The sequence below is a fragment of the Mauremys mutica genome, chromosome 11 (genome assembly GCF_020497125.1).
Source record: "Mauremys mutica isolate MM-2020 ecotype Southern chromosome 11, ASM2049712v1, whole genome shotgun sequence".
In the NCBI taxonomy this organism is placed as follows: domain Eukaryota; kingdom Metazoa; phylum Chordata; order Testudines; family Geoemydidae; genus Mauremys; species Mauremys mutica.
Genome location: NC_059082.1, coordinates 24676818 through 24693501, shown reverse-complemented (window position 1 = coordinate 24693501; position 16684 = coordinate 24676818). Strand labels below are relative to the sequence as shown.

The window sequence follows — 16684 nt, the reverse complement described above, 5'->3', positions numbered from 1 at the left end:
GGGATTTATTTCCCCCGCATCCCCTGTATTTGGTTACTATCATTCTGGCTAATTTCCCCCACTTTCTGTTACGACCTCAAGATGGTGTTGGTGAACTTGCCCATTTTCCAGCATATATTCTGTTTTCATCATTCTCTGTCTGAGTTGCTCAGAGCACTTTCTTTAATTCCAACTTTTATCACAGTGCTGCTAAAAATAAATAACTAAACCATAGGAAAATTAGTCAAGATGAGGTTAGTTAGTGGTGTCATTAGGAAGGGAATCAAATAAACTGCAAACAATTCAGCGATCTAGTTTTCTAATCCATTAAAATGGACAACCAACAAAAGTTAAGCAAGTTTCCTCCAATTAAATAACTAAAATGAACTCTGCTTTAGCATTTGATGGAAAAGCAGTCTTGGAAGAAATCCTAGAAGAATCAAGGAAATGAGTTCAAGTAAAAAAGGAAACAGAAGTGTCATAAGGAAAAGAGATAATTCTGCAGAAAGCAACTTTGGGTCAAATTGGTGTAACTCCATGTAGCAGAGCGCCGACTCACTGGTGCAGCGCTTCCTACTAGTTAGTCCGGGAATTAGCTCATCCAGCTCAGGAGTGCCCTCCTTTGGCCAGTTTCTCATCCTCGGTTACCTGCCCTGTTGTCTCCACCACCTCTGGTTCTGTGTCCCTCCTGGACTCCGATGCCCCTTACCTTGGGGTACTGCCCCACAGCAGTGCCCCCACACTCTGGGTCTCTCCTCCCAGGGGAACCCCAACTCCTATACTCCCTTGCCTCAGTGGCTACTGCCAGTTGTCATCTAGCCCCTTCTCTCAGGCATACTGCAGTCTGAAATGCCCCCTCATCACTGTCAAGGTGATGCTGCCTTTCTAGCCCCAGCTGCCTCCTGCAGCTCTAGTACCTTCCCTGGCCTTTAGCAAGGCCTCAGCCTGGGGACTCACCAGGCCAGAGCTCCTCAGCTCTGCCTGCCCTTCCCCAGCCCTGTTCTGTCTCAGGTTCCCTGCTTGCTCTCCCAGGCAGCCTGGTCCTCTCTGCTTCCCAGCTGGAGCAAGAGTCCCCTCTCTCAGCCTGCCCATTTATCTGGGCCAGCTGTGCCCTAGTTGCATGCAACCACACATGTGGCTGACTACCCAACCAGTCTCCCTGGGCTGCTTTTAACCCCTTTCTGACTGATTTCATTCATCACCAAGAATATATTTGACCTCTTTCTACATTTTAAAACAAGTGTTATAGGAATAATGCATTCTTCTCAAATAACTTTGCTCCCACTAATAAAAGAGGGGCCAGCTATTGACTTAAATAGGAGCAGGATTGGGTCCTATGTGGCTGTTTTAAGAGTTCGACAAAATGAGCTTGGGATTCTCTGGCTATATTCTCAGCTAGTGTATATTGGTGTAGTTCCATTACAGGCTGCGGAGCTGTGCTGATTAATATCAGTTAAGATGATCTATTTCACTGTTTGATGAAGTAGCTTTCACTTAATGCTTTGAAACTGCAGAAATAGTAACAAGCATTCTGCACTACTTATAGATCTCAATTTTTAACAATTTTCTGAAAGGTTAGATTTAAATATAGCCTATATGTTGGTACAAATATAAAAGAGAGAGGGGAGACAAGTATGTTTATTGCCAGACATTTTCCCTGCCTAGAGTTCCAGTTCCACAATTGGATCCATATGGATGGACTTTTGTGCCTGTGTAGAAGCCTGTGAAGTCAGTGGGTCTCTGCATGTGTGCAGGGATCTGCCTTCATGGATCAAGTACAGGACTGGGGCCTAGGTTTTAATATGTAATTCTATGACTGCTTTATACAGGCCATGAAAGGCAGCATTTATTTTAATGGTCTGTTGAAGCAGACAAACTCCATTTGTTGGGAAATGTTCTGTATACCGCTTCTCTCTTGTGATTTGTGGGTAGACATCCATATCTGAATGTCTTCTTTCATATCTATTTGCATTTTATCATGCAAGTTCCATTTCATGGGTTTCAGTACCTTTTTTTTATAGTCATAATTTTTGTGGAAACTGTTAAGTTCAGATCACTGTGTTCATTTTGATGGTTACAGTTTGCATGGGATCTTCTGATTCTTATTAATGTGTGTTAGACTTTGCTGATCTTGATTGTACAGTAATTATTGGTCTGAATTTTCCTTGAGTTGAACATTGCCTTTGAGATACTCTAATATCTTTATGCGGTGAATCTACATTAGTTACATTAGTTTGATCACTGGCAACCTATTTTTCCTGAGTAATTTAGTACACTTTCTCTGGAAAGTGGTAGGGTGCACATGTGCACCCCCAGATCTCTTAACTATACACAGCACTTATGTTTGTATAAGACAGTAGAGCACCTTTCTTGGAGGCAATGTAGGTATGTTCTGAATAAAGATATTAGTGGGAAATGCCTCTTTGGAGAAGGGCAGGAAGTCCGTCTGGCATGTAATGTTCTGAACATAGCAAAAGAAAAATGTCATGTAATACCTCCCTGGCCATGCAGTTTCTTCAAAATAAAGAAAGAACTCTTTATGAAAAGTAACCATCACATGACAAAGGTCTGTCAGCTTACAGCTAAGGAGATGTGTGTTAACTATAGTTAGTTAACTAACAAAGACAATTGGTAGTAGGAAAATCATAAGCAATATACTAGAGATTGCTTTTCCTTAATTTTTCTTTTGAGCTCCACATTTCTCATCCTGCTCCCTTGAATAATACTGGCCTGAAGCTTGGAGAGCGGGGCAGGGAGAAAGTATCCTCCATCATCATCATCATCAATGTTCCTATTATGCCTCTGGCATTTAGGACTGTGATGAAGCTCCTCCTGTTTCTGGCAAGTCTTTCAATAGTTTCCCAGCTGTGCCCCAAGTTTTTCAGCTCAGCTTCCACAGCTCTTCGCCATGCTGTTTTTGGGTGGCCTCATTTTCACTTGCCTTTAGATGTCCATTTTATTGCTACTCTGGTGATGGAATCAGTTTCCATTCGAAGTACATGACCGATCCATCTCCAATGCCTCCTGGCAGTGATGGTGCTCAGATCCTCTTGGCTGCACTGTGTCAATAGATCTTGATTTGAGATTGTTCTGGGCCAAAAGATATGGAAGTTTTTTCTGAGGCAGGTTGTATGGAATGAAGCAGTTGGGACATGTTATACTTTCTCATTCCCCAGCATTCTGCTCTATAAAGTAGTGTTGAAAGTACGCAGCTCTGAGAAGTCTTGAGTTTGGTTTTGGTGTTGTATTTTGATGATTTCCAGACTGTATTTAAGCTCCTGAAGATGTTCCTGGCTTTATTGATTTTGTTCCGGATGTCCTGGCTTGTTCCACTGTCCTGGCTGATGGTGCTGCCCAAGTATGTGACCGTTTCTACATTGGTGAGAACATAATCCTCTATCCGTACTGGTGATGGTGAGGCAATATTAAAGGTTGTGATATCTGTCTTATTGTGGTTGATTTTTCAGTCCAATTTGCTGGCTGACTGCATTGAGTTGAGTTGTTTTTTCTTGTATATTATATTGTGTTGGGTATGTGATAGGAGAGCAACATCATCTGCGAAGTCCAGGTCTTCAAGGGATGAGAAGAGTGTCCATTTAATGCCTCTTGGCATGTCTTCTGTTGTACGACGCATTACTCAGTCGATGCAATCCTCTTCAACGTTGCCAGACATGACACACCCCTGACATACTCCTGTTTTGACTTCAAAACTGAGCTCACTGTGATCAACACTGTATGTAAAGTTGAAATAGAAACTTTTGATGACGTTGATTATACAGAAAGGAATTCCATATGCCTGCAGAATGCGCCATAGTCTGGTCCTGTGAATGCTCTCAAAAGCCTTCTCAAAGTCTATGAAATTTATGTAGAGTTGCGGTTGTCATTCTAAGCACTGGTTTTTTATGTTTCGTAGAATGAAGATCTGGACAGTGCATCCACGCCCTTTTCGAAAACCAGCTTGCTCTTTTCTGAGAATGCTATCAAGTGCCTCTGATATATGCTGGACTATGATTTTACATAATACTTTGCTTGGCACAGATAAAAGTGTGATACCACGCCCGTTATTACAGTCACTGAGAGTTCCTTTCTTTGGTATCTTCATTATAACCCCATTGGTCCACTCATCTGGCACCTTTTCCCTTTCCCAGACTGATGTAAATAGAGGGGCCAAGATAGATGATGCTAATTTAGGATTTACCTTGAACAATTCTGCATTCAAGTTACCCTTGCCAGGAGCTTTCCTATTTTTAAAGGATTTGATGGCTTGAATAATATCTTCCTTAGCTGGGGTGTCTGTGCTGATATCAAGATCTTCTTCTGCCTCCTGGATGTTTGCTTCCTCTTTAGGTGGCTCCCTGTTCAGCAATTCTTTGAAAAGCTCTGTTTGGTTGTTAGTAGGTGGCCTTGTTTGTTCCTGATAAGAGTGTTTGTTGGTGTCTGCCATTTACCACTGATCAGCTGGGTCATTTTGTAGATGGTTCCTTGTTCACCACGAGCAGCTGCATCCTCTGCTTGTGTTGCAAGATTATCCATATAATGCCGTTTGTCCACGCTCACATGGCGTTTGACCTTCCGGTGTGCCTTGCTATACTGCTCATGGTATTTGTCCTTTAGCTTCTGGGATTTTGAGTCTAAAACTTTTTTTCTTCAGGGCTTCTCTGGTTTCTTTGGCATTCCATGTGCTCGGTGTAATTCACTCCTTCCTTCTCTTCTGCCTGTAGCCTAGACAGGCTTTGCTGCTGTGTTTATAAATTGCTGTTATTTTATCCCACTTCTTGTTGATCGCCTCATCCGCATTCCCCTCCTCTTCATCAAGATCTACAAGTGCTTGAAAGTCATTTAACTGCAGAACAAAGGCTTTCTGTATTTCAAGGGACTTTAGCCTGTCAGTATCTTAATGTCTGTCCCTTGTTTGGTAGACCCACACTTCCCAGTTTTAGCTTGATGGAGGCTGTCACGAGGTGGTGGTCGCTGCCAACATCTGCACCCCTTCTCACTTTCACATCTGTCAGTGAGCGTCACCATTTACCATTGATCGTGATATGGTCAATCTGGTTCTTCTCTGCCATTTGGAGAACACCATGTCAGCTTGTGAATTTCACGATGTTCAAATAGGGTTCCGCCAATGACTAGGTCATTCATATTACAGAAATCAACAAGCCTTTCTCTGTTTTCATTCATGGTGCCACACCCATGTCTTCCCATGTCATTGTGTTGTCCTTACCGACCTTGGCATTCAGGTCTCCCATGATGATAGTTAGGTTGTGGCGTGGTACTCTCTCTAACTCTGCCTGTAGTGTAAGGTAAAATTTGTCCTTTACTTCTTTATCACTGTCATTTGTCGGAGCATAGCACTGAATCAGGGTGATATTATTCTGTTTCCCTTTCAGTCTGGCTCTCACGAGTCTGCTGCTGATGGATTTCCATTCAAGCAGGAAATGCTCCATTCCCTTTTTCAAAGAGATGGCAACACCCTTATGATGTCCATCATCCCATCCAGAAAACAGCAAAGTTTCTTCCAAAGCTGCTGTTAATCTCCCTGATCCTGTCCATCTGCTCTCGCTGACACACAGGGTGTGTAAGCTATAGCATCTCATCTCTGCTGTGACCTGAGCTAGCTTCCCTGTTTCATACATTGTCCATACGTTCCAAAAATAAAGTTTGTTTTTTGTCTTGGTGTTGAGCACGTCAGTCTTCATGCCAGTGGCTTCCTTTCAGCTTTCACCACTGGCAGTCATACGGGTCATTGACTCCTGAAGGCCATCACCCACAGTAATGGTCAATTTTTCAGTCGCTGTTTTTTACGGGACAGAGTTGTTAGCCCTGTGCCTAACCCCCAACAAGAGTGTCTTTTTTTGGTCTGGCCCCTTCCTCATAGACCAGTACGGCACGGTTGAACCTACGAGGAGCAAAAAGCCCCTGCCGACACAGACTCTGGGGATCATTAGAGCATGAAACTGTCCTGCCATGACAAGGCACAGACACCAGACGACAGCAGGGAGGAAGTATATTCAGGACAGATACTAGACAAGTTCCTCATTTGCCAATTGGATAATGGAATAATCTAATAAGAGAAGTTGCTAAGGCTACCTCGCTAGGTAGATTTAACAAGAGAATATACTATGAATATGTGGCGAACAGGAAGTCCTATTCAAGTGTGGTCAGTCCTTTCATTGAAGTATAGATCACATCAGAATGTAGGATCCTGCCCAAAGAGTGGTAAAATGAAAAGAACAATGAGAAGAGGCTGGTATGGGTGGACAACTTGTACAGACTAGTTCAGCCTGCCTAACCAATACCTCCATTAAAGTCCTATCGTTATCTTTTTCATGGCTCTGGAAAACTGACTATACTGGAATAGCAATTCAAATAATCTTTTTGCTAAGGGATAACCTGAAAGTTTTGGCAGAGTTCGCACCTGTAATGAAGAGCATAGCCAATGCTAATGCACAGTGTGACTCTCAGGAGAGGCAAACCCGTGCAACAGACTGTTTGTTTGATTTTTAAGGTCTTGCACAGGAGTACACTGACATCCTAGTTGTGCTCCCTTTTAAAAGGATTAGAAACTTATTCCTCCAGTAACAGACTGTGCTCCAAGAATGCATATGCCCTGATGTGACATCTGTTAGGATCTCTGCTTTTCTGTCACAGGCTGCTAACTCATTGAAGAAAACAAGTTACTTCCCACAAGCTACAGACTAGCTCTTGTCCAGGGTGAAATAGTATGTCTATTCTATAACAGATTTGTTAAACATTCCCAGAAAAAATGTTTCTGAATTACAAATAACACTTAAACCTGGAAACATCAGGAATTCTAATTAAATTCCAGATATATATTACTAGTAGGAACCTGCCCAGCTGTGGCTGAAAATACATCTCAAAGGTACTGACTGTTACAGTCTCTGCGTAAGCTGGGTGAACCAGTTTCCAAACACCAAGTACACACCTTTCAAGTGACAGACCCCTGCTGTCACTTCTTTTTGGGGTGGGCCCTACACTCCATCTGCTCTTGACTGTGTCTCTGGGTTACATGCTGCACCTCCCTCCCAGTTGTCAACCATGATACCTAAAAGGCCCAGTGGGAACCTGTGGACAGTAATACTTTGCAGTGACAGAGAAACAGAATCTTCAAAGCAACATATGGTTTATTTGCCAAAAGGTTCATAGCACTCAGAAAAATGGATTTAAAACAGAGACTTAAATAGTGTCTTATGTATATGTGGCATTCCCCTCAAATCCCTCAGAAGTGCCGTGATTTCATTCTTTTGGAGACCAAGGTACAGCCTGTTTGCTGCACACTCTGATTCTCAGTTGGTCTGAGTGTCTTAAAAACATAAGAGCGGCCATACTAGGTCAGACCAATAGTCTATCTAGCCCAGTATCCTGTCTTCCGACTGTGTCCAATGCCAGGTGCTTTAGAGGGAATGAACAGAACAAGTAATCACCAAGTGATCCGTCCTGTGTCTCCCATTCCCAGCTTCTGGCAAACAGAGGTTAGGAACACTTCAGAGCATGGTTTTGCATCCCTGCCCATCCTGGCTAATAATCATTGATGGACCTATCTGCTGTGAACTTATCTAGTTCTTTTTTTAACCCTCTTATAATCGTGGCCTTCACAACATCCTCTGGCCACAGGTTGACTGTGCGTTGTGTGAAGAAATACTTGCTTTTGTTTGTTTTAAATCTGCCTATTAATTTCATTTGGTGACCCCTAGTTCTTGTGTTATGAAAAGGAAATCAAGAACTAGGGGGTCACCAAATGAAATTATTAATCTCTCCTCATATTGAAGCTGTTCCATGCCCCTAATAATTTTTGTTGCCCTTTTCTGTACCTTTTCCAATTCCAATATATCTTTTTTGAGAGGGGGTGACCAGATCTACCCTCAGTATTCAAGATGTGGGTGTACCACGGCTTTATATAGAGGCAATATATTTTCTGTCTTATTATCAATCCCTTTCTTAATGATTCCCAACATTTTTTTAGCTTTTTTGACTGCCACTACATATTGAGTGGATGTTTTTAGAAAACTATCCACAATGATTCCAAAAATCTTTCTTGAGTGATAACAGCTAACCTAGACCCCATCATTTTATTTGTATAGTTGGGATTATGTTTTCCAATGGGCATTACTTTGCATTTTTCAGCACTGAATTTCATCTGCCGTTTTCTTGCTCAGTCACCCAGTTTTGTGATATCCCTTTGTAACTCTTTGCAGTCTACTTTGGACTTAACTGTCTTGAGTAATTTTGTATCATCTGCAAATTTTGCCACCTGTTTACCCCCTTTTTTTTCAAATCATTTATGAATATGTTGAACAGTACTGGTCCCAATACAGACCACTGGGGGACATCACTATTTGCCTCTCTCCATTCTGAAAACTGACCATTTATTCCTACCCTTTGTTTCCTATCCTTTAACCAGTTACTGATCCAGGAGAGGACCTTCCCTTTTATCCCATAACAGCTTTACTTTGCTTAAGAGCCTTTGGTGAGGGACCTTGTGAAAGGCTTTCTGAAAATCTAAGTACACTATATTCACTGGATCATCCTTGTCCATATGCTTTTTGACCCCCTCAAAGAATTGGTAGAGGCATGATTTCCCTTTACAAAAACCATGTTGACTCTTCCCCCAACAAACTATGTTCATCTCTGTGTCTGATAATTCTGTTCCTTGCTATAAGTTCAACCAATTTGCCTGCTACTGAAATTAGGCTTACCAACTTGTAATTGCCAGGATCACCTCTGGAGCATTTTAAAAAAACTGGCATCCTATTAGCTGTCTTCCAGTCATCTGGCACACAAACTGATTTAAACGTTAGGTTACATACCACAATTAGTAGTTCTGCATTTTCACATTTGAGTTCATTCAGAACTCTTGGGTGAATACCATCTGGTCCTGGTGATTTATTACTGTTTAATTTATCAATTAGTCCAAAACCTCCTCTAATGATACCTCATTCTGTGACAGTTCCTCAGATTTGTCACCTAAAAAGAATGAATCAGGTTTGGGAATCGCCCTCACATCCTCAGCCATGAAGAGCAGTTCAAAGAATTCATTTAGTTTCTCTGCAATGGCCTTATCTTTCTTGAGTGCTTCTTTAGTGCTTCCTTGAATGCTTCTTTCATCCCTGTCACTCCCTGAGCAGTCTCTTTCAACTCACTCAAACTCCTTTCCTTGGCCTGGGGTCCTGTAATGCTTTAATATCCTCCTTTGATCCTAGGCTTAGGATTGGCAAGAGTAAACCACTCTAACATGATCAGCTTCCCCATTATTTCCTCAAGGAATCTCATCTGTGATTGTTTTTGTCTCTTTTGCTTGGTCTCTCTAACCACCCCTTTTGATTTAATTCTATGGCAAGTAACCCATTATAAGCAAACATAAAAAGGCATGCACAGTCATCATAAAAATAATACAAAGATATTTTCCAATTTGTCACAATGGCCATTGATTGCATGCTCAGTTAAGTCAATAAATTGGGTGTTGATAAATCTGAGAGCAAAAGATTATTAACACAACACAGGATACTTTTACTGATTGCCAAAATTGTGACGCAGCTCAACTCATACCCCCAAAGGCTTAGGGGGACTCCCAATTAGCTAGTTTTGGTTTTTTATTTGTTTATCAGATGAAACTGACATAGAATAAGCAAAACTAGAATGGATAAAGCAAAATCAGATATGGAAAAACCTGACATTAAGACAAACATCTCTTGTACCAAAAATAAGAGAGCTGGTGGGGGCATTTCAATATCAAGTAGAAGCAGCTCCATGCTAGCAAATAACAGCTAACGAGAAGAAAGTGCTTTTTGGTGTATTCCAACAAAAAAACGCAACCCTCCAACCACTAAGGAACAGATTCTTATGCTGCTGAAAAAAATAGGCAACTCTATCAAAAACATAAGGAAAAGAATCTGATCAGATCAAATTTTGAAAAATGCCCTCCCCCCGCAACTCTTTTGCATGTTAGCCCTTTGTCCTGGTCGCGATAATGTCAGATACATCAGTTAGTTTTATTTTGTATTATAATTCATGGTATCTGTGTGGATTTAATAAATTATATGGAGAAATCGCAAGAGTGACCTGCTAGGTATCTTCTAAGAGACTGATGCCTAATCTGTCCCTTGGACACCTGATATACTACGAATGGCCATAGTCATTGTTGTCATTGGCTCTGCCAGATCTCCTCTAATACAGCATGTACCTTGTATCCCTGCTGAGCTTGGCTATGTGACTGTTTTGAGACAGATTATCTATATTCCATATACATCAGTCTTCCAAAAATCAGGGTACAAGACAGCTGAGAGCCTTCCTATCCTAAGGGAAGAAGGATTTTTTTTTTGGTTTGTTTTTTAAACAGGAACTGTGGAATAAGTTTTTAGTTACTCTTTAGACACTATCAGAGTGCAACTCTTAGAACTTGTCAAAAAAATTGTCTAAATTGTTTGACGAAAGTTGAGTTTTTAACAGAACAATTTTTGTATGTGAAGAGTTTCTGCTTTCCATGGAAAATTAAATTTTTGAAATACAAAATATGTAATGCCCAAGAACCAAAATGTGTTCAGTTTTTCAGCTGAAAACAAATTTCCCATGATGCACTATGCCCATATAATTGCCATGGTGCATCACCTCCCCTTGTCAAGAGAGGAGCTTGCAGTGCATCAAGGGATATGCAGTCAGCCAGGCCTATTGAGGAGAATGGAGAGCATGAAACACCTGAACAGCTTTTCCCATGAAGCATCCTAGGAGCATTTGGGATTTGGCTGAGATTGAAATATTGAAAGTGTTTTGACAAATTTTTTTATTCCCCCCCCAACCCCGCAACTCAAAAGCTTTTGTAGGGGAAAAACATTTCCCAACCAGCTTTAGTGACTGGATTATGTCCAAAATGGATGATCATGGATATATCACGTAAGTAAAGAGTCAGAAGATGTCTAGTACTCTCCTACTCAGACTAGCTATTTTGAAGTACCTGGCAGGGGTTTCTAAGTGTTCCATCAAACTTGCTTGATTTCTTAAAAAGAAGTTCCCAGTAGCCACAGAAGTAAACTCAAGCAGATCGTCCCAAGGCTGTTTACAGATACCACACTCCAAAGAAATTAAACAAATAAGCCTGGCATGTTTAATTTATAGCATAGTCTTCTGAAACAGCCAATCAGATTAGATTTTATGATCTATGTTGCCTTTAGCTGCACACACTCATACAAACCTGCTCATGATTTGTGTGAAGGGCAATGTCACTTTCTGCATTTACAAACCACACTTGAAGTTGAGTTGTTGTTTTTTTCTCCTGCAGTTTTGGGATTTCCTCCCTTTCATATTCCCTCCACTCTGCTTTTTCATTTACTACCATAATTTCAGTGACATGCATTTTTTTCCCCCCTCTCTTCCAGGAGCATTCAGCCATCCCTTAAAGAAAAGTTTAATTCCTATAAATATCTAAAGCACTGGTCCTCAATATACCCTCTTCCCCAGAGGCTTTTGTGGGGTGAGGAAATGAGGGGGCTTGTTTTTTCTCCCTTCCTTGTCTTCTCCTAGCTCCCTAGAGATGGTGGTTTCCACTCCCTATCAGCACTATGTTGCTGTGAGGGTGGACAAGCTTCTGTTTATCTTCTTCCTTTGGCAAGTGTGTGTGTCTTTTATTAGGGAAATCCTGGTGGCTCCTAAGCTGATAGTTCATGTACAATACTCTGTATTGTTCTTTAAGTTTGAACAGGAAGTCCAGCAGGGAATAGTTCTAGGCAGAAGCTCTGTAGTGAAGCTGAGAAAGACAGAGCAGCTGATTTAGGTAATATTTTTTTCCTTATCCTAATTGTGAGAGTCGGTGTTAGGAGACAGTATCACTTTGTATTTAGCAATGTCATATGATACCCTACACCACCATTTCTCAAATGTGGCCACTGTAGCCGCATGTGGCCATCAGGGGCTTTTCTTGCAGCCACAGCCTTCTGGTCAGTGATTTGGGGGGGGGGGGAGCAGCGGCCCCTCCCCAGGGGCCACCAGCAGTGGTTGGGGCCCCGCCCCCCCTCTGGAGACACACAAGCTGGAGGAGCATGCAGTCAGTGAGTTCCCCATGTTCCCGTGGGTGGCGGGATTGGGCATCAGCCCTGGGATGGCAAGCGGCAGGCTCCAGCCATGGGACTCTGACCCTAGGCCCTGTCCTCTGGGTGTGGGGCTCTGGGCTCCGTTCCCTGGCTGCACTGTGGCAGGCTCACCCCGAGCTCATCCCTCACTACCTCTGGCCCCTGCTGTGTGCCCCATTGCCCCTGCTGCCTCTGTAGCCACCTCCCCAGCCAGGGTTTAATTTGTCCCTGGGTTGCCGGGGCAGAGTAAGTCTGCTGTGAAAAGTGATATTGATAGACATACAAATATCACTTTTCACAGTAGACTTACTTATAGCTAGCAAGTCTTAAAAACAAACAAACAAAAAAAAACCCCAAAAAGGCAAAAGAAACCACAAGAAAACAGACAAGAATGTTTAAAGCACCCTATTTGTGTTTCTATTCTGTTTAGGTCCAGTAAAGAATAGAGACAACTGTACATTATTTTTATTATTGAGTGTGCAAAAAACCCAAACTCCTACATAGATAAATTACAATGATTTGGACATGTATATGTGCATATTTATTGTTTTGCCTAAAGTCAAGTAAATATTTTAGGAAAAATTGTCAGAGCGGCCACCAGCAAGAGTTGGTGGCTGCACTTTGAGGCTACCAAAATTTTTGTTGTGAGAACCCCTGCCCTACACTGTCCTGTGTGTGTGTTTGGGTGGGAAAGTTGCCTGGGACCTGTGCTGTGTCAGTCTGCCGAGACACAGGCAGACCAAGTCAAGCCAGTCTGATAAGCAGACTCTGAGAGCTGCATGTGGGCCCCAGATGTTCTACCTGCAACTTGTAGAGCATGGGCTGAGTGTCCCTGCTGCATGCTCTATCACTGTGGTATGCTTGACTTCTTGCTCCCGCCTGACATTTGCATTTCCCCACCAACCCAGTGGGATTGGTTCATCAGCAGCAGTCTTGTTGTATAACCAGACCATTATGGGGTAGTGGAAAATAGATCAGAAACTGTTCTTGCCTCTGCCTCCGGTCATTCCATGTAATATGTGGGGAAAGGTTGGAAATGTAAACAGATCAGAAGGCATCTGTGGAAGCTTAGGAACTATGCTGTCATTCATTACAAATTCTTATGTAATACTGGCCATGACAGCTATGTTGCTGCTCTGTATTAAAGAGATTAAGGTTGGGTTTCAAACAAATGGGTTAAAGCCATTCCAGTCTACAGTATGCTGTGACAAAGCAGCTATAGCAGTCAAATTAAAAAAGGGGTCAAGCCTCATTGGAATTGGAGTGAGATGAAATTAATTTTAAAAATTGCTTTGACTTACGTATAGTTACTGTAACTGTTACCGTACTACCTCATAACAGCTGCGTTGCCTTATCTTCTATATGTGACATCTACAGGAGAACTTAGGGCAGTTTACTATGTGGGGTACAAATAGTTTTCTACCAGAAGTTATATCATTTATCACTGACAGTGACCTCTACACTGTACATAAGTACAGACAGTTTGGCTTCAATGAAAGATAGACATATAGAGAGAAATGTTTAGAAGTGGCCAAAGCCTTTAGAAGCACAATCATAATTGAATGTTAATGCTACAATTTATTCTCCTGTATCTATATTAGAGCTAATCTGAATTTTTGACAAAATATATCAAAGCTGAAACATTTCACAGAGACACATTGATAGATTTTTTACAACGTTTTTGACCGGAAGGTTTTTGAGGTGGACTCTCTGGCCACTTTATTTTTTTTTTTTTTTTTTTTTGGGAGGGGGGAAGATGATGGGGAAGAGAACCAAATCGAAAACCTTCCCTTTTTGATGCAAAAATGACAGTTTTGACACAATCCTGTTTCATGAAGTCATTCAAAAGATTTTGTTTTTGTTCCAACATGAAATGAAAATGAATGTCAAAACCTTGAAAGTTGTCATGAGACAGAATTTGTTGACCTTCAACCAGCTCTAATCTACATGCATGCAGAATTTTAGGAAGATTGAACCACTTGCTGTGTCTCCTGCTTCTTCAACCAAAATACAAGATAAAGAGGATGAAAATTATCCTACATTCTGATTATAGATTTCTCCATTAATAAGGCCTCTACAGAAATATTAGTATTGGTTGCATCAAAACACAATCAGAATCCTTTTGTTGCTTAGTTGTAAGAGCAATACCCCAAATTCCACAGCAAGTTCAGTCTAGTAGAGCTGGAAAAGGAGCAGCTTTACTAGCTTGGCTCATATCACTGCCATGACTCTTGGCCTTCAATAATAAAGGGGGCAGAAGGGCGCACACTATCCCAAATGTGGCCTCAACTGTGTGTTATACTGTGCTGCTTCCAGGCAGGGTGCAAAAGACCTTCCCCACATGTCTTATTCAGGCAGTGGCAGTGCACAGCTGCAGTTCTTGCACTCATCTGCTGGGCTGGATTCAAAGGGGAAACCAGGAAGAGAAAGCTGCCAGTCCCATGAGATGTCCAGTCTACCTATTGCACAGAAGTGTTAACTGTTTTTACCACCATTACCCATGAATACTTCTTTCTTCGGGGTTTATTGTTTCCTTGATACATATGCATGCATCTCATTTTTACAACAGTATCAGAGGACTTCAGAGTATGGGTGTGGAGGTGTTGTGCTGTGTTTGAGCACAGATGATTATTGAAGATGCATGATATTCTGCATAGGTTTTTCTCTTTTATTGCTATCACAGGTGATACACACACACACAAACCCTGACACTGTTAACTTTGAACTTCTTCCATTTAACTCCTGCTTTTGTGCCCTCCCATTTTGTTCCTACAAATTTCTCTAAGCCTTGCTCTGATGAAATTCAACTTCTTACTTTTCCTTGGTTTGGTCTTACTTTCACCAGAGTTATGAAACTAACTGTAGTCCCTGGCCTCTTCCCACAGCCTCTACGTTTCTAAAAGTCCCCTGGCTTTCTCAAAATGATATCAAGGACTTCTAGTTTCCCCTCTTATCCTGTTATGTAAGATTGGAGTTATACACCACATCCGCAAAGCTATTGCTTAACTTACTGCTTCCATGTCCGTTTTCTGGGAGTTTGGGGGAAGAGGATAGAGTTTTAAGGCATCTGACTTCTCTCACAATAAAGAGCTTTTCTGTGAAGCTTTTTTGATGCCTGCTTTCTCCTGCTCTTCATTTCGACCATTCTGTTGGAAAATTCTGCAATTCTGGGCTAAATAAGCTGACAGTGGATGCAGATGCCACAGAATATATTCAGGTGGGATACGTGTGGTATTGCTACTTGTGAATTGAAGCCCTACAACTGGCTTAATAGGGATAGACCCTTGCACCCACAGTGAACCCCACTGAAATAATGGGGCTCTGCATGGGCACAATTTCAGCCTGCATGCAGCTAGTTGGGGGGCTCAAGGCTCAAGATTTTCCTTGCTTCTTGAAGAATCTGATTCCTCTTATTCCCTTTGGTCTGTGCACATTTTCAGCTTCCACTCTAATCAAATGCCAAATAAGGGGATGCAAATACTGAGAGTATCCAAATCTCTATCTATCCTATCTATCTATCTATCTATCTATCTATCTAATATATATATAAATAAAGGTTGGAATGAATTGGAAATAGTGAGGAAAAATTACCTCATAAATGTCTGATGATTTTTTGCATCCCATAATTGTCTGATATTTTGTTAGTGGAAAGACTATGGTACGTTAAGTTCTGCTTAATGCATGGCAACAATGGCCATAAAAAGCAAACCAGGTATTAGATTTTTATTAGGAAGGGAATATAGAGTGACACTCAGAATATTTTCGTATTGTTATATAAACTCATGACATACCTTCATCATGAGGTACTATGTTTGGTTCTAACTACTCAGGGTGGGGAAGCTGGGGGAAACAGAGTATAAACAGAAGGGTACTGACAATGATTAGAGGCATTTGAAGGCTTCCATGTGAGGAGAGAGTTAAAAACATTAGGACTATGGTTTAGAGAGGAGACAGACAAGAGGTGATATGGTATAAATGTATAAAACAAATGCTATATAGGAAAGCAGTCAGGTGCACTTAGTTTTTCCTTTGTCTTGCATTAAGAGAGGGGGACATGCAAATGCATTAAAAAGCTATACATTTTAAAACTGTTACTGTAGCAGTTTCTCTAGCTGAAATAAGAAATTGAAAAGTGATGTCAAGGTTCATACTTCAGGAGATAGCTCAACCACTAACTGTCAGCTTCCAAGAAGATAATTTCATAATCGTGTTATTGAACTGTTACGGGGGTTTTACATCTTCCTTAGAGTATCTTGCACTGGTCACTGTTGAAGACAGGATACAGTAAGTATGCAGTTCCGGTGTCAGTCGAACGATGCACAGTAGTCTGCTTTTTAAACTAATGTTAGCACTTTTGCTTTTATGCCTAAGTCCCATTTTTCAAAAGTGAAAGGCAATAAGACTTTGGGCTTATCTTCACTATTCCTTAGTCTGCACTAGTTTAGGAGTAAATTCTAGTGCATGCCAGCAGGGTCCACGCAGACCAGTTAATGTGCAACATACTGGTGCAGATTAGAAGTTCCTTAGTGGGTGTTACCATAGTACTGTTTGAAATGAGACTACATTAATGCACACAAGGGAGCTTTTCGTGTGCTCCAGTAGGGTCCACACAGGCCAGTTTGCAC

The 16684-nt window shown here is 41.5% G+C and overlaps 1 protein-coding gene and 1 pseudogene across 3 annotated transcripts in view; one reads left to right on the top strand and one right to left on the bottom strand.

Moving 5' to 3' along the window:
- RAB27A (RAB27A, member RAS oncogene family) overlaps positions 1-16684 on the top strand; it is a 74121-nt gene that overhangs the window by 29070 nt on the left and 28367 nt on the right. The window lies entirely within an intron of this gene.
- LOC123344057 lies at positions 3512-5678 on the bottom strand (annotated as a pseudogene).